Source organism: Dendrobates tinctorius, unplaced genomic scaffold (genome assembly GCF_039654945.1).
Source record: "Dendrobates tinctorius isolate UK_male_01 unplaced genomic scaffold, ASM3965494v1 ptg000111l, whole genome shotgun sequence".
NCBI classification, from domain to species: Eukaryota; Metazoa; Chordata; class Amphibia; order Anura; family Dendrobatidae; genus Dendrobates; species Dendrobates tinctorius.
The window spans coordinates 31,286,203-31,303,403 of record NW_027361779.1 but is presented as its reverse complement, the minus strand read 5'-3'; the positions used below and the strand labels follow the sequence as shown (position 1 = coordinate 31,303,403).

The 17,201-nt window shown below is 45.4% G+C and overlaps 1 protein-coding gene across 3 annotated transcripts in view; it reads left to right on the top strand.

The window, feature by feature from the left end:
- The window catches only part of HTR1E (5-hydroxytryptamine receptor 1E), a 398,512-nt gene that overhangs the window by 79,624 nt on the left and 301,687 nt on the right, over positions 1-17,201 (top strand). The gene's annotated exons all lie outside the window — the stretch shown is intronic.

Sequence of the window (17,201 nt, the reverse complement as noted above, 5' to 3'; positions counted from 1 at the left end):
TTTTTTTCTTTTTCGGACCATTCTCTGTAAACCCTAGAGATGGTTGTGCGTGAAAATCCCAGTAGATCAGCAGTTTCTGAAATACTCAGACCAGCCCTTCTGGCACCAACAATCATGCCACGTTCAAAGGCACTCAAATCACCTTTCTTCCCCATACTGATGCTCGGTTTGAACTGCAGGAGATTGTCTTGACCATGTCTACATGCCTAAATGCACTGAGTTGCCGCCATGTGATTGGCAGATTAGAAATTAAGTCTTAACACACAGTTGGACAGGTGTACCTAATAAAGTGGCCAGTGAGTGTATATTACTTCATACAGTATAATGGGCACCATAAATTACTTCATACAGTATAATGGGCCCCATATATTACTTCATACAGCATAATGGGCACCATATAATTCTTATCCCCAAACCCCGCTGCTCTGGTCTCCTCAGTGTATTCTGATCCTCCGCACTGCTTGGCACAGGGACATCATTAACTTTACGTATATAATTGTCCACTTTGACTGATAATAATAGTGATTTGTTTTTACCCTGTTGTCTGGGGCTGGCCTACTTTATGGGGGTACTCAGGGCATATGATTATACACCAGTAAAAAGTATGAGAGGCTCAATGTGACCAGTGCCACCTAGTTTCCTACCCCTCTTATTCTACTGGTACTGTGGGCACACTAACTGGAACTGAAGAAAAGAAAGAAAGAACAGAGAGAAAAAAGAAAACAGAGAGAGAAAGAAAGAACAGAGAGAGAGAAAGAAAAAAAAGAAAGATTAGAGAGATAAAGAAACAGAGAGAGAAAGAATGAAATATTCTATAAAGATACTATAGCAGCCTGGCTCCCACTGTAGTGCCTATCTGAGCCTCCCGATGCAGGACATATCATGATCCACTCACATGGCCGGCATCCCTGAGTCCAAGGCGATCCTGCTGTCGGCATGTTAGAGGAGGACATGATGATGGATCTGAAGCATTCCCTGAAGGAAGTGCCTCCATGTTTCTGTGACAATCTCCTCCCGAAATTACCTCATTTCCGGTCAGTTTCTTGCACGTCATGGACACTGGACACTTTTGGCTTGTGTGAGGCCCAATGAATATCTGAGCGCTATGTGACAGGCTCGATGGCACAGCTGTGACAAAAGTGACTAGAGGATAAGGGAGATTTTGAATCTCTGCACACACTTTTGGACACTGGATGGACACTTTTGGATTGTGTGAGGCCCACTGATATCTGAGCGCTATGTGACAGGCTCGATGGCACAGCTGTGACCAAAGTGACTAGAGGATAAGGGAGATTTTGAATCTCTGCACACACTTTTGGACACTGGACACTTTTGGATTGTGTGAGGCCCACTGATATCTGAGCGCTATGTGACAGGCTCGATGGCACAGCTGTGACCAAAGTGACTAGAGGATAAGGGAGATTTTGAATCTCTGCACACACTTTTGGACACTGGATGGACAATTTTGGATTGTGTGAGGCCCACTGATATCTGAGCGCTATGTGACAGGCTCGATGGCACAGCTGTGACCAAAGTGACTAGAGGATAAGGGAGATTTTGAATCTCTGCACACACTTTTGGACACTGGACACTTTTGGATTGTGTGAGGCCCAATGAATATCTGAGCGCTATGTGACAGGCTCGATGGCACAGCTGTGACAAAAGTGACTAGAGGATAAGGGAGATTTTGAATCTCTGCACACACTTTTGGACACTGGATGGACACTTTTGGATTGTGTGAGGCCCACTGATATCTGAGCGCTATGTGACAGGCTCGATGGCACAGCAGTGACCAAAGTGACTAGAGGATAAGGGAGATTTTGAATCTCTGCACACACATTTGGACACTGGATGGACACTTTTGGATTGTGTGAGGCCCACTGATATCTGAGCGCTATGTGACAGGCTCGATGGCACAGCTGTGACCAAAGTGACTAGAGGATAAGGGAGATTTTGAATCTCTGCACACACTTTTGGACACTGGACACTTTTGGCTTGTGTGAGGCCCAATGAATATCTGAGCGCTATGTGACAGGCTCGATGGCACAGCTGTGACAAAAGTGACTAGAGGATAAGGGAGATTTTGAATCTCTGCACACACTTTTGGACACTGGATGGACACTTTTGGATTGTGTGAGGCCCACTGATATCTGAGCGCTATGTGACAGGCTCGATGGCACAGCTGTGACCAAAGTGACTAGAGGATAAGGGAGATTTTGAATCTCTGCACACACTTTTGGACACTGGACACTTTTGGATTGTGTGAGGCCCACTGATATCTGAGCGCTATGTGACAGGCTCGATGGCACAGCTGTGACCAAAGTGACTAGAGGATAAGGGAGATTTTGAATCTCTGCACACACTTTTGGACACTGGATGGACACTTTTGGATTGTGTGAGGCCCACTGATATCTGAGCGCTATGTGACAGGCTCGATGGCACAGCTGTGACCAAAGTGACTAGAGGATAAGGGAGATTTTGAATCTCTGCACACACTTTTGGACACTGGATGGACACTTTTGGATTGTGTGAGGCCCACTGATATCTGAGCGCTATGTGACAGGCTCGATGGCACAGCTGTGACCAAAGTGACTAGAGGGTAAGGGAGATTTTGAATCTCTGCACACACTTTTGGACACTGGACACTTTTGGATTGTGTGAGGCCCAATGAATATCTGAGCGCTATGTGACAGGCTCGATGGCACAGCTGTGACAAAAGTGACTAGAGGATAAGGGAGATTGGATTGCTTTTAAAAAAGCAGTTTGCGGAGCAGTGGGTAAACAGCAATGCAGGAATGTCAGGAAGCCTTAGAAGGCAGCCCAACAACCAACACCACTGATACACCACTATATAGCCTCCCCTTGCACTGCACACACAGTGACTGGTGTGTTGTGAAGGCCAAATTGCTAGCAGCAGAAGCAGTTATTTTGTCTTCTCAGCAGGACAAAAAAAAAAAATTGGGATTGCTTTTAAAAAAGCAGTTTGCGGAGCAGTGGGTAAACAGCAATGCAGGAATGTCAGGAAGCCTTAGAAGGCAGCCCAACAACCAACACCACTGATACACCACTATATAGCCTCCCCTTGCACTGCACACACAGTGACTGGTGTGTTGTGCAGGCCAAATCGCTAGCAGCAGAAGCAGTTTTTTTGTCTTCTTCCCTGCCTAACGCTCTCCCTACAGAATCAGCAGCAACCTCTCCCTATACTAAGATCATAGAATCATAGAATCATAGAATCATAGAATCGTAGAGTTGGAAGGGACCTCCTGGGCCATCTGGTCCAACCCCCTGCTCAAAGCAGGATTCGCTAAATCATCCCAGTCAGATGTCTGTCCAGCCTCTGTTTGAAGACTTCCATTGAAGGAGAACTCACCACTTCTCGTGGCAGCCTGTTCCACTCATTGATCACTCTAACTGTCAAAAAGTTTTTTCTAATATCTAATCTGTGTCTCCTCCCATTCAGTTTCATCCCATTGCTTCTAGTCTTTCCTTGTGCAAATGAGAATAAAGTGGATCCTTCTACTATGTGACAGCCCTTTAGATATTTGTAGAAAGCTATTAAGTCTCCTCTCAGTCTTCTCTTTTGCAAACTAAACATTCCCAAATCCTGCAACCTTTCCTCATAAGACAGGGTTTGCAGACCGGTCACCATTCTGGTAGCTCTTTTCTGAACTTGCTCCAGTTTGTTGATGTCTTTTTTAAAATGTGGTGCCCAAAACTGGACACAATATTCCAGATGAGGTCTGACCAAAGAGGAGTAGAGGGAAATAATGACTTCACGTGATCTAGACTGTATGCTTCTGTTAATACATCCTAGAATTGCATTTTCCTTTTTTGCTGCTGCATCACACTGTTGACTCATATTCAGTCTGTGATCTATTAGTATACCCAAGTCTTTTTCACATGTGCTGTCACTTAGCCCTATTCCTCCCATTCTATATATGCTTTTTTCATTTTTATTGCCCAGATGTAGTACTTTGCATTTCTCCCTGTTAAAAACCATTCTGTTAGATCGGCAGAAGTAAGATGGCGGTCGGCGTGCACGCCCTTTTATACCCCCTGTGATGCCCACCAAAGCAAGCCAATCACTTGCATGCCCTTCTGAAAGATGGTGGTGACCCGTGCCTATGTCATCACGTTGCCCACAGTGTCCGTGGATCCTGATTGGCTGAAAAAGAGCGCAAAACAAACTTTTGAAACGCGACTTTGGCGCGTAAGTCGCCGACCTCGTGGCCGACCTCATCCTAGGGTCGGGTTTCGTTTCATGAAACCCGACTTTGCCAAAAGTCGGCGACTTTTGAATTTTTTCGACTCGTTTCGCTCAACTCTAATCGACAATATTGAAGTTGTTCGGTGCTTGTTTCCCGTCCTCTTTACACCGGCTGAAGAAGAATGATTGGGCACAGAGTGATCACTAGTAGATCAATCAAGCATCTCTTATATCCTATGTTAGATATTTATAACATATTCATAACTGTTTATGTAGCTCTCATATAAGTGAATGGCGAGAGCTTGTCTGTCCTGCCACCTTCCAATTCACAGACAATTAAACAGGCAGGTCAATTCCTGGAGTACCACAATCCAAAATAGAGATGCAGTCCTATGGATATGTCATAATGGTCTTAGATGGGAAAACGTCTTTATTTCTGAGGCAGAGTAAAAGATATATTCAGAAGGGCCAATAATCATCGAACGGTTGTTTATAAGAAGATTCGTTTCCAACTGACGCTTGTTTATTGGCTGATTCAATCATTTGTCGGCATAAAAATCATCATTGTTAGCAGTGCATCCCCCCAAGTGTGGCTGCTGACCTATTGACATACAGTATATAGTGGACCAGCACCTCTCAAAATGGGCTTTATGTCTACTTCACAGAAATGCTCCTTGAGATGTGAAGATATACAATGGTAGCTAAACATGTCCTCCAAAGACATATTGATGGTACGTACAGATTGTGAGCCCCAATGAGGACAGTGATGGAACAATGTTTGGAAAGCGCTATGGAATAGGATGGTGCTATATAAACAAGCCTAATGAATAAAATAGAATAAAATGAATTTATACGGATACATCTGGGTGAGTCATGTATACGGATACACCTAAATTAAATGGGAATGGTTGGTGATGTCAACTTCCTGTTTGTGGCACATTAGTATATGGGAGGGGGAAAACTTTTCAAGATGGGTGGTGACCATGGTGGCCATTTTATAAATGGCCCACCCAGGTGTATCCATATAAATGGTCCACCCTGTACATGTTAGAATGGACACTTTATAAAGTAAGAATTATGAGCACTATTTACTTTGTGCCAGCTTGCATTAGGTTATTTATACATGGCTGTATTTAAGCCCTTCAGGACATCCCCCGTAGACGTATGGGACATGTTGGGTAAGGGTGTGTAATATATGCTCAGGAGATGATCGTGTACCATACGGGGCATGTGCCAGCTATGTTAGAAAGCCAGCCTGCCAGCCTGCACCAGCAGCAACCAGAGCGTGAATAATGCCGGTCGCCTTATTTCCTGGTTTTGATACCTTTCGTGATATCTAGTAGAATCTGAATCTTGGCTTAGATTAGGGGTGTACGTTTCTGGTGATTTATTTGAATCCAGGTCTTCCATCTTAACATCCATAAGAATAATCTTGGCAAGCATTTCTGCAAAGCATTCTTTGCCATCGATAGAAGTTGAAACAGAAGATATCAAAGACATTTAAATATTTATTTCATATTGTATTTTTTTTTTTACCGTCATGTCTTTCAGTGTCACATTTAACTAGACAAATATCAGATGGCTAAATGTGATGTAAAAATCATGTCAATATCATTTATTTGGTTCAACAGCTTGAGAAATTGTTCCCTCCTGTACAGAACGTCCTAGCAGTGACACACATGCGGCATACTAATTGAAATATCTGTTTGCACTGTTTGAGATGACAAGAACTGTGGGAGCTGCATTAGAAGATATTGGTTTTCGCATACTTCTTTTGATATGACAAAAAATGGCTGCATAGGGTGTTCAAAAACTTGATACTCTATTTTTATTGTACTATTTTATTGAATTTGGAAAATGTGCAAGTTTCCCAAGATGGAAAAATACTTATTATAATTATAATAAAATGTATTTTTCCTTGGGGAGCCTCTACATTTACCCAATTCAATAAAAATAGAGTATCAAGGTTTTAAATACCCTATTTAGCCATTTTTTTTGTTATCTCAAAAATTATAACTTAAAGAAAATTTATTTTTCCATCTTGGGGAACCTCTACATTTACCCAATTCATACTATAAAAGGAATATTTTTTGAACCACTATCTAAGATCAAAATTACAGAAGTGCATGTATTGTTTAGATTTTATTATGGTATAATCTAAAATTCTGCCACCACAGATGACTGATACATGGAGATTCCTACCATGTATTCAGATGAATGCTTTAAACAATCTTGTGGGAAATATATGAACAGCACGCTGACCAATACAAGAAAATATAGTGGTTTGCATAAACTTTTTACACATGGACTGATGGTCTGTGTGTAAAAATATTGCAGCATCCACTACTTTGACCCATATTCTGGATCAGACTCACAGAATATAAGTCACTACGAGCACAAAAAAGGAATCACGTGGGTTATTTCATGAATACATTACAACTGTAAAGATAGGAAACTGTATTTGCCATTTATTAATTTGATGACAATACAGATGAAAAAAATCATCATATTTTTTGTGATCATAAAACGGACGATTTTGCATACTCTATCGTGAACCCAACCCTACAACATAGCTGCTTGTAACAAGAAAGACTTTCTGTATCTCATGCTGCCTTGGTTTGGGCAGCTCGAATCTTCTGACATTTTCCATTTAAGTAGAATTTGACCCTCATTTTCATTTTGATGTTGAAGTTGCAAAAAAGAATGGGATATACAATGGCTTGCAAAAGTATTCACCCCTTAGCTTTTTACCTATTTTGTTACATTACAACCTGTGTTTAAATATTTTTGTAATCCGATTTGTGAGTGATACATCAGCATTAAATAGTCTAAGTCGGTGAAGTGAGGAAAATATAAGCAGAAATTTAATTTTTGACATCAAATAACTAAAAATTGGCATGTGCATATGTATTCGTATTCACTACAGAAGAAAATCCAGCTCACCATTTGCAATTTCACACTTCTGGAGCACGGATAGCACTTGGACAGGGTGTAAGATCCAATAGAGAAGGCAGAAATATCCAGCTCACAGATGAAGTCCAAAAAAGGGCATTTTATTTTCCAAGGTACATGAAGCAAAGATTAAGATTAAATTTGTGTGTTCACAAAAAATAGAGTACAGGCAGGGTCAGTCTGGCCTGGCGGGATACCGGGGAAATGCCCGGTGGGCCCTGATGAGAGAGAATAGGTCGCGAGGGCCCTTTAAAAGTGCGGCTCCTTTAAAAGCGTGTCCGAAGTTGGACCATCATTTATTTTTCAACAGGACAATGACCCCAAACACACCTCCAGGCTGTGTAAGGGCTATTTGACCAAGAAGGAGAGTGATGGGGTGCTATGCCAGATGACCTGGCCTCCACAGTCACCAGACCTGAACCCAATCGAGATGGTTTGGGGTGAGCTGGACCGCAGAGTGAAGGCACAAGGGCCAACAAGTGCTAAGCATCTCTGGGAACTCCTTCAAGACTGTTGGAAGACCATTTCCGGTGACTGCCTCTTGAAGCTCATCAAGAGAATGCCAAGAGTGTGCAAAGCAGTAATCAAAGCAAAAGGTGGCTACTTTGAAGAACCTAGAATATAAGACATATTTTCAGTTGTTTCACACTTTTTTGTTAATTATATAATTCCACATGTGTAAATTCATAGTTTTGAGGCCTTCAGAGTGAATCTACAATTTTCATAGTTAAGAAAATAAAGAAAACTCTTTGAATGAGAAGGTGTGTCCAAACTTTTGGTCTGTACTATATATATATATTATATGCCTGTGTGTGTATATCTGCCTATGTGTGCATATATGCCTGTATGTATCTGCCTGTGCGTGTATATATGCCTGTATGTATCTGCCTGTGTCTGTATATATGTCTGTGTATGTGTATATATGCCTGTGTGTGTATATATGCCTGTATGTATCTGCCTGTATGTGTGTGTGTATCTGCCTGTGTGTGTATACTGTTTGTTTGTATGCATCTGCCTGTGTGTATATATGTCTGTATGTATCTGCCTGTGTGTATATATGCCTATATGTGTCTGCCTGCCTGTGTGTATATATGCCTGTGTATATATGCCTGTATATATTTGCCTGTGTCTGTATACATGCCTGTGTGTGTGTATATATGCCTGTGTGGGTATATGCCTGTGTCTGTGTGTATATATGCCTGTGTGTGTCTGTATGTGTGTGTGTGTATATATATATATATATATATATATATATGCCTGTGTGTGTATATCTGCCTGAGTGTGTATATATGCCAGTATGTATCTGCCTGTGTGTGTACATATGCCTGTATGTATCTGCCTGTGTCTGTATATAGGTCTGTGTATGTGTATATATGCCTGTGTGTATATATGCCTGTATGTATCTGCCTGTGTGTATCTGCCTGTGTGTGTGTGTATACTGTTTGCATGTATGTATCTGCCTGTGTGTATATATGCTTGTATGTGTCTGCCTGTGTGTATATATGCCTGTATGTATATGCCTGTCTGTGTATATGCCTGTGTCTGTGTATATGCCTGTGTCTGTGTATATGCCTGTGTCTAGATATGCCTGTGTGTTTTGCCTGTGTCTGTATGTCTGCCTGTGTGTGTATATATATGCCTGTATGTATCTGCCTGTGTGTGTGTATATATGCCTGTATGCATCTGCCTGTGTGTGTATATATGACCAGGGCCGCCATCAGGGCATTACTGCCCTGACTGGCGTATGGGGCCCGGTGGGCAGAGGGGGCCCGCATCGGGCCCTGTCTCATTTGGTCACCGGGCCCCTACCGACACGCTAAACTGGGCCCTTAGTGGCGCTGCGGCAGCTGAACGCTATTGACATGCGGGCCTGTTGGCCCGCATGTCAATAGTTGACAGCCGCCAGCCAATCGGAGGCTGGCAGCTGATGCAGATTGATGGACATGATGGGGCAGAATGCTGGACATGATGGGGCAGAATGCTGAACATATTGAGGGCAGAATGCCAGACATAATGAGGACAGAATGCAGATATAATGGGGGCAGAATGCTGGACATGATGGGGGCAGAATGCAGACATGGGGGCAGAATGAAAGACATGATGGGGGCAGAATGTGTCAGTGAGACACAGGAGAGGGCAGACTGGACACAGGGCAGAATGTGACAGTGAGACACAGGAGGTGGCAGAATGTGAGGCACTGGGGCAGAATGTGGCAGTGAGACACAGGAGGTGGCAGAATGTGAGGCACTGGGGCAGAATGTGGCAGTAAGACACATGAGGGGGCAGAATGTAGCAGTAAGACACAGGAAGGGTGCAGGATCATGGGGCAGGATGGATACGATGGAGACAGATGGGGAGATCATATGGGGCACAATGGATACTCATGAGGGTGGGATGGGAGAACATATGGCTGAAGCCAGGAATGAGACATACGGGAGCCAGGATGGGGAATATTATTACAATAGGTGCTAATTAAGGGATATTATTACTGCAGTGATGTCTTTATTTTATTTTTTGAGTATACTGTTTTAAATGGGAGGATGGTCCTGTTACTGTGTAGAGTGACACTATGTTGCCTTTTTTTCTTCATGTGATGTAATGTAGAAGTTGGGAAAAAAATAAGTAATGTGTTCTGCAAGCAGAGCTCTAGATAACTGTGTTATTTCCTGCAGAGACGAGTCCTGGCTGGAAGACGTGTGTCATGTCGGACGCTGTTCACACCACTGCGTCCGGCAGGCAGAGGTAGTTCCACCTCCAGCCACTATAGCCTCAGTGGCGCCGGCTTGATTTTCAGGCTCTCGGGGGTTAATCCTGCTGGAGACCAGGTTGGATGGTTAGTCATGCCCACGGTCTTTAAATAGTCATGCTGGCCTATGGGCGTCGCCGATTATAGCTTGTGTTTCATACCAAGTGGTTCCGGTCTGGAGTGGAGGTGTTGCAGAGAGAGAGATTCGTGTCTGGTGGCGTATGATCCGTTGTTATCCTTTCTCCTTCCCATATTTGTGTTTAGTTGTGCCCTGTTCACATTACTGTTTATTCCTGTGTGTGTGCGGCGCAGTGCAGTTTAAGTTCCCCCTGTCTGTCATATTTGTGTGGGGGCTTTGGTGTTGTGACTCCTCACTGGGTGGAGGGTGGAGGGTTAAGTGCAGGGCTGAGCAGGAGATAAGGAAAGGGTGGAGGCTCAGGCATTTGCACCATCAGCAAAAACCCTGGGTTGAGGGCCAGACAGGGTTTCCCCTAGTTAGAGGGACATCACAGGGGCCCCGGGAGTTACAGCCTTAGTTGAACTAAGCCCCCCGTGACATTATAATCGGCCCACATTTTTTCAAGAGTCCATGGATCCATTAGAGTCCATAACCCGCCAGTTGGCGGCGCTGTCCATACAGGTCTCCGAGTTGAAAGGGGCAGTTCAGCAGCAGGCCCTGGTAGTAGCGAAGGTGCAAACGGCATCTGCAGGTATCGGTGCAGAGCCGAAGTTTCCGCTGCCAGAACGATTTTCAGGGGATCGCAGCAAATTTGTCGCATTTCGGGAGGCCTGCAAGTTATACTTCCGCATGCGGCCAATCTCCTCAGGTAATGAGGCCCAGCGGGTAGGGCTAGTGTTGTCATTACTGAGTGGTGACCCCCAAGCATGGGCAATTTCTTTACCAGCTGACTCTGCTACATTTCATTCTGTTGATAATGTTTTTTCTGCCTTTGGGCTCATTTACGATGATCCTGACCGACTGGCTCTAGCAGAATCTAAAATCCGCGCCCTCCGCCAGGGGGAGCGCTTGGCGGAGGACTATTGTTCGGAATTTCGCCGCTGGGCCGTAGACACACAGTGGAATGACCAAGCCCTGCGGAGCCAGTTTATTCATGGGGTATCAGGGAGGGTTAAACAAGCCCTCCTGATGTATGAGACTCCGGCATCGTTGGAGTCTGCCATGAGTTTGGTGATACGTATTGATCGCCGTTTTCGTCAGGGGGCACAGGAGACGCTACCTCTGGGGGAAAGCAGAGGTGCAAGTGTGGTTGAAGTTGATGAGTTCTCTGAAGCTATGCAGATTGCTGGCGTGGCACAGGTTAAGCGTCGTGCTCCGGGATTCCGGAAGCCCGGAGCATGTTTCTACTGTGGTAAAACTGGTCATTATGTTAACGTTTGCCCGGTACTACCTAAGAGGGTCACATCGGCGGAAAACTGTTAAACTCAGTGGGTATGGAGGAGACCCAACTGAGCGTATGCATATCCTCCATGATGGTATCTCAATGTATGCTCCCTGCCAAGGTTACTATCGCGGGCAGAGAGCTACCAATATCAGTATTTGTGGATAGCGGTTCCGCCACCAATCTCATAGATGAGAAGTTTGCACACACCGCCGGGTTTAAGATCGAAAAACTTCCTCACCCCATACAGGTGGTGACCATAATGCTGTTCCCCTCCCTCAAGGGGAGATTACGGAGTTTGTGGCAGAGGTGAAACTCCACATTGGGGTCCTACATTCTGAGTCGGTTACATGTAGGGTCCTCCGTAATCTCCCAGCACAAATGGTCCTGGGTTTTCCATGGTTGTCCAGGCACAACCCGGTAATTGATTGGACAACTCAGGACATAGTACAATGGAGTGGTTTCTGCCAAGACAATTGCTTGGCCACATGTGTGTCCGCCGTGACGCCCAGCCTGCCGGAGGCTTTGCAGGATTTCGCGGATGTTTTCTCTGAGAAGGGTTGCTCAGAACTGCCTCCACATAGAGCCTATGACTGTGCTATTAGGTTAAAACCCGGGGCCAAATTACCTAAGGCCAGGATGTTTAATATTTCTGGTCCTGAGAGACAAGCTCTGAAAGACTACATCGCGGAGAGTCTGAGCAAAGGACACATCCGGCCCTCGTCCTCGCCTGTAGCCGCGGGGTTTTTCTTCATTAAGAAGAAAGATGGGGGGTTACGCCCGTGTCTGGATTTCCAAGAGTTAAACCAGATTACTATCCGTGATCCCTACCCAATGCCGTTAATCCCGAATTTGTTCAACCAGGTAGCGGGGGCGAAATGGTTTTCCAAGCTGGACCTCAGGGGGGGCATATAACCTCATAAGGGTCCGTCAGGGGGATGAGTGGAAGACGGCGTTTAACACTCCTGAGGGTCATTTTGAGAGTCTGGTTATGCCGTTTGGGTTGACCACCGCGCCTGCCGTTTTCCAACATTTTATTAATGATGTATTTGCTCATATCCTGGGGAGATTTGTGATTGTATACCTTGATGATATCCTCATTTATTCTAGCGATCGGGACACTCATTTGGAGCATGTCAGGCAGGTGTTACAGTTGCTCCGGGAGAATCAGCTCTATGCTAAGCTGGAAAAATGCTCATTTTTTGTCCAGGAGTTGCCCTTTTTGGGATATATTGTGTCCGCAGCCGGGTTTAAAATGGACACCGCTAAGGTGCAAGCGGTGCTGCAATGGGAGAGGCCGGAGAGTCTGAAAGCACTCCAGCGGTTCCTTGGGTTTGCCAATTATTATAGGAAATTTATAAGACACTTTTCGACTATCGCCAAACGGCTAACGGACATGACAAAAAAGGGTGCCGATCTAGCGAACTGGCCAGAGGTGGCTATACGTGCATTTGAGCGTCTGAAGAATAGTTTTGCTTCAGCCCCCATTCTGGTGCAACCAGACGTGTCTAAACCTTTCGTGGTGGAGGTTGATGCGTCGGAGGTGGGAGTGGGGGCAGTACTGTCTCAAGGCTCGTCCTTGAGCGAGATGCATCCATGCGCCTACTTCTCCAAGAAGCTGTCGCCGGCCGAACGGAATTATGATATCGGCAACAGGGAGTTGTTGGCCATCAAACTGGCTTTTGAGGAATGGCGACACTTCTTGGAGGGGGCGGCTCACCAGGTCACAGTCATCACCGACCATAAGAATCTGCTCTATCTGGAGTCGGCCAAGCGTCTGTCTCCTAGGCAGGCTCGCTGGGCATTGTTTTTTACTCGTTTCAATTTTCTTGTGACTTACCGTCCCGGGGCTAAAAACACAAAGGCGGATGCTTTGTCTAGGTGTTTTCCGGGGGGAGAACCTCGGGAAGAGCCGGTACCCATCCTCCAGAAAGGGGTAGTGGTCTCTGCTCTCACGACGAAGGTAGAGGCGGAGATTGCCGAGGCCCAAGAGGAGGTACCACCAGTACTTCCCGCCAACAAATCATTTGTACCCCTGCATCTTCGGCTTAAGCTGTTGAAGGAACACCACGACTCGGTACTGGCTGGTCATCCAGGGGTGAGGGGCACCTTAGAGCTGGTATCGCGTCGTTTCTGGTGGCCCAAAATCCGGCAGGACGTGGTCTCATACGTGGCAGCTTGCATCACGTGCGCTAGGGCTAAGTCACCCCGTACCCATCCTGCTGGCACGCTACAGCCTCTGGGGGTACCCAATAGGCCATGGACAGAAATCTCCATGGATTTCATCACTGACTTGCCAGCCTCGGCGGGGAACACGGTCATCCTGGTGGTGGTTGACCGTTTTTCAAAGATGGCGCATTTTGTGGCATTGTCTTCATTGCCCAATGCTAAGACATTGGCTCAGGTATTTGTGAAGGAGGTGGTCAGACTCCACGGAGTACCGTCGGACATAGTATCTGATAGGGGTACGCAATTTGTGGTGAGGTTTTGGAAAGCTTTTTGCTCACGTTTGGGGATCAAGTTGTCACATTCATCGGCGTTTCATCCACAGTCTAATGGACAAACTGAGCGCATGAACCAAAATCTAGAACAGTATTTAAGATGCTTTGTGTCCGACAACCAGGAGGAGTTGTCTACTTTCTTTCCCCTGGCCGAATTTGTGCTAAATAATCACCGCCAAGAGTCATCAGGAGAGTCTCCATTCTTTTGTGTGTACGGTCAACATCCTCAGTTTTGTACCTTACGTCAGGGTGACTCAGGGGGTGTCCCGGAGGAGGATCAGCTAGGAGCCCAATTGTCATCAGTCTGGAGGCGGGTGAAACAGCGTTTGTTGAGCATGAGTGCCAGGTACAAACGGGTGGCTGACAGTAGACGCGTGCCAGGTCTGGACCTGTGTGTGGGTGAATGGGTGTGGTTAGCTACGAAGAACATAAAACTCAAAATTCCATCTTTAAAACTGCGTCCAAGGTTTATTGGGCCTTTTAGGATTTCTGCCATCATTAACCCAGTGGCTTATCGGTTGGAACTTCCCGCGGTGTACAAGATACACAACGTGTTTCACAGGGCTTTATTGAAAAAGGTGGTAGGCTCTGTGGACACAACGCCGATGCCACCTCCAGTCATGGTGGATGGCGATTTAGAGTTTGAGGTCGCCAAGGTAGTGGACTCTCGAGTAGTACGCCGTACTCTTCAGTATTTGGTGCACTGGCGGGGGTATGGTCCGGAGGAGAGGTCTTGGGTTCCAGCCTCAGACATACATGCGGATCGGCTGGTCAGTTCTTTTCACCGTCGTCATCCGGACAAGCCGGGTCCTATGAGTCTTGAGGGTCCGGAGGTCCCTCGTAGAAGACGGGGTAATGTCATGTCGGACGCTGTTCACACCACTGCGTCCGGCAGGCAGAGGTAGTTCCACCTCCAGCCACTATAGCCTCAGTGGCGCTGGCTTGATCTTCAGGCTCTCGGGGGTTAATCCTGCTGGAGACCAGGTTGGATGGTTAGTCACACCCACGGTCTTTAAATAGTCATGCTGGCCTATGGGCGTCGCCGATTATAGCTTGTGTTTCATACCAAGTGGTTCCGGTCTGGAGTGGAGGTGTTGCAGAGAGAGAGATTCGTGTCTGGTGGCGTATGATCCGTTGTTATCCTTTCTCCTTCCCATATTTGTGTTTAGTTGTGCCCTGTTCACATTACTGTTTATTCCTGTGTGTGTGCGGCGCAGTGCAGTTTAAGTTCCCCCTGTCTGTCATATTTGTGTGGGGGCTTTGGTGTTGTGACTCCTCACTGGGTGGAGGGTGGAGGGTTAAGTGCAGGGCTGAGCAGGAGATAAGGAAAGGGTGGAGGCTCAGGCATTTGCACCATCAGCAAAAACCCTGGGTTGAGGGCCAGACAGGGTTTCCCCTAGTTAGAGGGACATCACAGGGACCCCGGGAGTTACAGCCTTAGTTGAACTAAGCCCCCCGTGACAACGTGATGGCAGTCTGTGCTGGATGAAAGATGAAAACCAAAGATGAAGGACTTCACCTAGATACATCACTGGTGAGTTAGTGTGTTACCTATACACTGACACTACATACTGTATACTATATACAGAGGTCCTGTGTATAATGTCACCAGTGATCACTGTATTACCTGTACATTATATACAGAGCTCCTGTGTGTAATGTCATTGATCACTGTATTACCTGTACACAGACACTGCATACTAAGTACAGATCTCCTGTGCATAATGGCATTTATGGTGATGGTATTATGTTTTTTTATTACTGATCAGCATTGTAGTATTCAGTCACTATGTGGTGGTAATATGTGGTCTGGACATGGTGTTGTGGTATTTGTCCCTTGTATGTGCTATTATTTGGTCACTTTGTGGTGGTAATATGTGGTCTGGTCATGGTGCGGTGGTATTTGTTCCTTGTATGTGATATTATTCGGTCACTATGGTAGTAATATGTGGTTTTGTCATGGTGTGGCGGTACTTGTTCCTTATATGTGGTATTATAGGTCGCTATGTGGTGGTAATATGTGGTCTGGACATGGTGCGATGGTATTTGTCCCTTGTATGTGATATTATTGGTCATTTTAAAAATTGAAAAATAAATAAAAATATACAGTACCTAAATTGTATTGCATATTTTAACAAATATTTAATAGGTTACAGTAGAGTAGGGCTCGGCCAAATGAGTCTACAGTTTTGTGATGGCGGCTTAAAGAATCTTTTGTCCAAAGCAAAAGCTGCCGGCAATATGTGTGATCTGGTGATGGGAACTGTTAATGTGTGATTGGTGAGAAGTGGAGTTTTTCCAAGAGAGCAGTGGGACTGTGGACAGTTTGAGGAGTGGAGGCGGGGCTGGGGTGGAGCCTGGGCGGAGTCTAAAGGGGGCCCCGAAAATTTTGCCAGTATGGGGCCCCGAAATTCCTAGTGGCAGCCCTGCATAAGACTGTGTTTGTATATATGCCTGTGTGTATATATATATATGCCTGTGGCTGTATGTGTATATATGCCTGTATGTATCTTCCTGTGTGTATATATGCCTGTATGTGTCTGCCTGTGTGTGTATATATGCCTGTATGTATATGCCTGTGTGTGTATATATGCCTATATGTATATGCCTGTGTGTGTGTATATATGCCTGCGTGTGTGTATATGCCTGTATGTATATGCCTGTGTGTGAGTATATATGCCTGTATGTATCTGCCTGTGTGTGTATATATGCCTGAGTCTGTATATATGCCTGTATGTATGTGCCTGTCTGTATGTGCATATGCCTGTGTGTATATATGCCTGTGTGTGTATGTATATGCCTGTGTGTATATGTCTGTATGTAGATGCCTGTGTGTGTATGTATATGCCTGTGTGTATATGTCTGTATGTATATGCCTCTGTGTGTGTATATATGCCTGTATGTATCTGCCTGTGTCTGTGTGTGTATATATGCCTTTTCAGTAACTGCCTGTGTGTGTGTGTATATGACTGTATGTGAGTGTGTGTGTCTGCGTATGCATTTCTATGTATCTGTGTGCGTACATGCGTGTCTGGTGTTTACGTGTGCATTTCTGTGTATGTCTTTGAGTGTCTGCATGTGATTGTGTGTGCGTGTCTCACTGGGTGTGCTTGCATGTGTCTACATGTACATTTCTGTGTACATGTGTATTCACACGTGTGTGCATGCTGCCTTGCGTATGTGTGCGCGCACCTGTCCACATTTCTATGTGTGCTTGTTTGAGAGTGAATTTCTTTGCGCGTATATGTGTGTATGAGCATGACTGCGTGCATGTATGTGTATTTACATGTGCATTTTTGTGTGTATAAATGCACTTGCCTTCGTGTATACAGTGGGTACATAAAGTATTCAGACCCCTTTAAATTTTTCACTCTTTGTTTCATTGCAGCCAT